At 42.8% G+C, this 5,000-nt stretch overlaps 1 protein-coding gene across 1 annotated transcript in view; it reads right to left on the reverse strand.

Annotated features, from left to right (window-relative positions):
• The window catches only part of pear1 (platelet endothelial aggregation receptor 1), a 49,323-nt gene that overhangs the window by 34,257 nt on the left and 10,066 nt on the right, over positions 1-5,000 (reverse strand).

Here is a 5,000-nt window from a genome sequence, read left to right on the forward strand (position 1 = left end):
ACCAGGTCAGAGTCACACGCTGAAAACACACACCAGGTCAGAGTCACACGCTGAAAACACACACAGCAGGTCAGAGTCACACACTGAAAACACACACCAGGTCAGAGTCAGAAAACACACACCAGGTCAGAGTCACACGCTGAAAACACACACCAGGTCAGAGTCACACACTGAAAACACATACCAGGTCAGAGTCACACAATGAAAACACACACCAGGTCAGAGTCAGAGTCTGGTCCAGCTCCAGGTCGTTCTTCACACATTCAGGAAAGGTTCTGTTTTCTTCTGTCAGTGAGACGTTTTAGGATCGATACCTCTGAATATTGAAGATCTACAGTAGTTTTGATACCAGTTTTAGTATCGATTATTATCTGTTTTTCGATACTTCTGACAGCCCTGGTCGTGGGTGTGAATGTCGGACAATACGTGGCTACAAAAAAAGGAAAGAGATCCACACTGCAGTTCGCTGAAGCTCCCAGATTTTAATTTCAGTGACACAACAACAGGATGAATTTGTAAAATGTTGGATTTGTAAACATCACATTGTGGCATCATAGAAATAAAAATTTGACAACTGCAGTGCGGATGTGTGTCCTTTTTTTGTAGCCATGTATTGTTCCACTTTCACACTCACAACGAGGGCTGTGAAAAGTATCGAAAATCAGAAAATAATCGATACTAAAACTAGTATCAAAACTACTGTAGATCCTCAGTTTTCAGAGGTATTGATCTGAAGTGTGGATCTCTTTGTATTATTTTTGTCTTTGGACCCAGCACACAGTCGTAACATTTGTTGGATGTGCATGTCTCTATCTAACAGTAAGTTGCTACAGCGTGTGTGTCGTTAGCATGCCGGTCTTCACCAGTTACACAAACCCTGGCGGAGCGTGGACAGCCGTCGCTCTGGAACGTGCCCAAACCTCTTCACTTAATCCTCAAATGTTTTTAATCCAAACAGCGCAGACGACGGCGGCGGCGGCGGCATTTATCTGGGACGCTGTAGTTCTTGGATTTGTAAAAAAAGCTTTAAAGTGCAGCTGCTTCAACAAAGTGAAGTCACATCGTTGGGTTTTCTTCTTCTTCTCCTCAAACGACCTTCAAACTAAACGTCTCCAGACTCGTGTTTGTCATTTGTGTGTCCGTCTGTGGCCCAGATCCTCCTCGTCACAAACAGACCTGGAGCTTCTGGTTTTTGTTTCGTTCGCACAGTTCTTCTCTCAAACAGAAAACACTTTGTGATGTCATCGTGTGGCGATACGGGAAGTGCTCCACTGTGTTTTTAAACTCCACACACCTTCTGTTGGAGAGATCTTAGGACTGTAGACCAGAGTCCTGCACAGGTCCATTTTTAGAGACCTGCACCAGTGTCGGGAGTAACAGATTACATGTACTGGAGTAATCAGAGTACAAATGATGAGTAACTGTATTCAGTTACAGTTACTGTTTCAGTGAGTGGTAATTGGATTACAGTTACTTTGTTGAAATAAATGGATTACACAGAGGGATTTTCCTGTTTTCACATTATGTTTATTTTTATTTTTTTTCGGTAATTCCACTCACTGCTGGAAACTAAACAAGGACTAAAACCAGGTCTAAACTAGATCTAAACCAGGACTAAAACCAGGACTAAACCAGGACTAAACCAGGACTAAAACCAGGTCTAAACCAGGACTAAAACTAGGTCTAAACCAGGACTAAACCAGGACTAAAACTAGGTCTAAACCAGGTCTAAACTAGATCTAAACCAGGACTAAAACCAGGTCTAAACCAGGACTAAACTAGATCTAAACCAGGACTAAAACCAGGTCTAAACCAGGACTAAACTAGATCTAAACCAGGACTAAAACCAGGTCTAAACCAGGACTAAACTAGATCTAAACCAGGACTAAAACCAGGTCTAAACCAGGACTAAAACCAGGTCTAAACCAGGACTAAACTAGATCTAAACCAGGACTAAAACCAGGTCTAAACCAGGTCTAAACCAGGACTAAAACCAGGTCTAAACCAGGTCTAAACTAGATCTAAACCAGGACTAAAACCAGGTCTAAACTAGATCTAAACCAGGTCTAAAACCAGGTCTAAACCAGGACTAAACTAGATCTAAAACAGGACTAAAACAGGATTTAACAGGACTAAATCCTGCTGCGCGGACGTGTCTCCTCTTCTTCTATCAATAACATTTTTAATAAGGTTAAAATTTCCTCGTCTTTGTTTCTCTACAGCAAATCAAGTAATCCAAAGTATTCAGATTACATTACTCACTTTAAGTAATTTAATGGATTACGTTACAAACTCCATTTTGGTGTGTGTAATCTGTAATCTGTAGGGGATTACATTTTAAAGTAACTTTCCCAACACTGCCCGTTAACCCGTGATTTTATCAAAGTTGAACCCGACACCCGCCCAGACCCTTGAACGTTCCACCCGTGACCCGCCCGTGCCTGAGATAAATCACACACAAATTAAAAACATTCTAACTGAAACAGAAATCAGAATATGAATTGAAAAGTTAAGGCTTCAAGAATTACAGTCACAAAATGAAATAAATGAAATGGTTTCACTTTTTTCACTACGAGCACAAATTCACAGACGCGACTCGACTGTCATCACTTCACAAACTTTATTTACTGAGCAGAAGTAAATAATGTCTGTGAGATCGAGATGCTGGACTTCTGCACTGCATACACCAACTAAACCAGGACTGAACCAGGACTAAACCAGGACTAAACCAGGACTGAACCAGGACTAAACCAGGACTAAACCAGGACTAAACAAGACTGAACCAGGACTAAACAAGACTGAACCAGGACTTCGTCAAGTGACCGCAGGCAAAAAGACCAGAGCAGAGCGAAGTGCCGCAACGAAGGTAAGTGCTGCGAGCTCGGGGTTCTCCCTCTCTTTTAAGTCCAAGATTAATCCTGGTTTAGTCCTGATTTAGTCCTGACCCGTCCGTGTGTAATTACTGAACAATTTATCCACAACTATCAAGAGAAAAAAGACCAAAACTTAAAAGGAAACAACGGCCACGACACATTAATCCAGGTGTACAAGGTGAGATCTTTGGCCCTTTCTTTGGACAGAATTTTCATTCCCGCTCCTGCCCGCATCTGCGATATTTTATAAATCCCGCAAGATGGGGAGGTTCTCTGTGCAAGATTAGAGCACGTCCGCAAATACAAATTACTACAAATTATGTACGATGGACAAACATTAATCATTTGTATATTTTACTTTACACTTTACACTCATATTTAGTTTGTGGGATTGCAGTTTATCATCCCACCCGCCGGCTCTTGCGCTGTGCAGTCCTGCTCCCCCCCGCGCCCACATTGAGCTTTCTGTTTTTGTGATTGGGCCGAGTTTTGGCTTAAAAGTAACATGGAGTAACGAGAACCGATTAAAACCTCACGACCAGCTCCCGATCGCCAATCGTAAGTCGCAATAATCAAACCTGTTTGAATCCAGTCGCCTTTCGTGAGGGTCTCGCTCTGTTGAAGTCGTTTGTTCAGTGTGAGAACATGAATCGTGAGCTGTGAACTTTTAAACTCTGTGATTTGGTCGAACAGTTTGAGCTGGAGACGAGTGAAACCATCAAAAACATCACACAGGTCATGAATAAAACCAAAGGAACTTGTTCACTCAGACTGATTCTACAATTAAAATTAAAAATGGATTTGATGATGTGGAGATTTGCACAGACTCAGAGATTTGTGCAGTTGCTCCACGTCTCCAGGACCAGAACATGAGCTGAGTTTGTTGTGTGACTGATGTGGCTCGTTGTTTCCTTTACATTTTGCTCTTTCTTCTTTTGATAGTTGTGGATAAATTCTTTGTGGACCTTGTTGGTTGAAGATTTGCACAGAAAAGCATTAACCAGAAGTGACGTCTGCCCGACATCGCGGCTCTTCTGGCCGTTGTGAAAAAAGTCTACACCCCGTCCAATTATTGTAACAGATCCATGCCCTGACCTCGTTGGGCTTCATTTGACTGGCGCTCAACGTTGAGGGTGACGTCACACTCCCTCAGTCCTGTTCTTTATACTAAAAACTCCGGGCAAAACTCCACTCTAGTCTCTGAGAGCTGTGAAAAACTCTTCTAGACTCATCATGATGAATAGTGAGGACGCTCTGAATACATCACTTAAATGAGGAAGAAGTTTGGATCTCTGCAAACTTTGTGTTTACACTGGACTTGGTTTTTTTTTCATGTTTTTGGGACAGCGTGACCCTGTGTTTGAGTGATATCATGTTTAGAATGCGCGCTCTGGTCGTGTCCCAGTATGTGCCGGTCCCACTGGGTCTGATCCCTGGACTCGGCCTCGCTCTGGTTCCCACAGCCTCAGCGGGACGAAGCGGGGACCTCTCCTCGGGGTCTGAACAGGGCTCCGGGGTCGTCCAGGAAGGTTCCACCAGGTCTGTCGTTGTTTACAGCTCAGACACGGTGCAGAATAAGACTCAGGTGACAGTTCAGTGGATTCTGTTCACGTTTACGTCACAAAACCGGCAAATGTTTGGAACCATTTGGATGACGACTTCCTTTGGGCTTTTTTGGCGATAAGAATTCTGAGTAAATAGCCTGGTTTTCTTCATCTCAGTGTCGCTGTATTCTTTCTTTTTTCCTTTTTATAAACTGCCTGTTCATTTGTGTATTATAATTTGTCTCAATGAATTTAAAAAGAAAAACTGCAGTGTTCCGTTATGTTTCGTTATCAAGAAAAACATCACCGTATACAACCGAATAATCTACTGAGGTTATGTTTACACTGAAATGAAACACCGTATCACTGAATCAGCGATGATTTGCATCCAGACATGATTCACACAGTAACACAAAACTGCCTGAAACACTCGTCACATGACCAGGCTGGTGTCACGACGTCACGATGTCATGTGGGCGGTAAAAACAGAAAGTGGAGCATCGTGTCTGAAGCTGCAGCAGCCGTTTTCGAGTCTAGGAAAATGGCAAGTGTGAAAGTCGTAATCGTTCTATCTCGTCTGTTT

Source organism: Boleophthalmus pectinirostris, unplaced genomic scaffold, assembly GCF_026225935.1.
Source record: "Boleophthalmus pectinirostris isolate CB_2022bp ecotype Guang Dong unplaced genomic scaffold, ASM2622593v1 HiC_scaffold_6, whole genome shotgun sequence".
In the NCBI taxonomy this organism is placed as follows: Eukaryota; Metazoa; Chordata; class Actinopteri; order Gobiiformes; family Gobiidae; genus Boleophthalmus; species Boleophthalmus pectinirostris.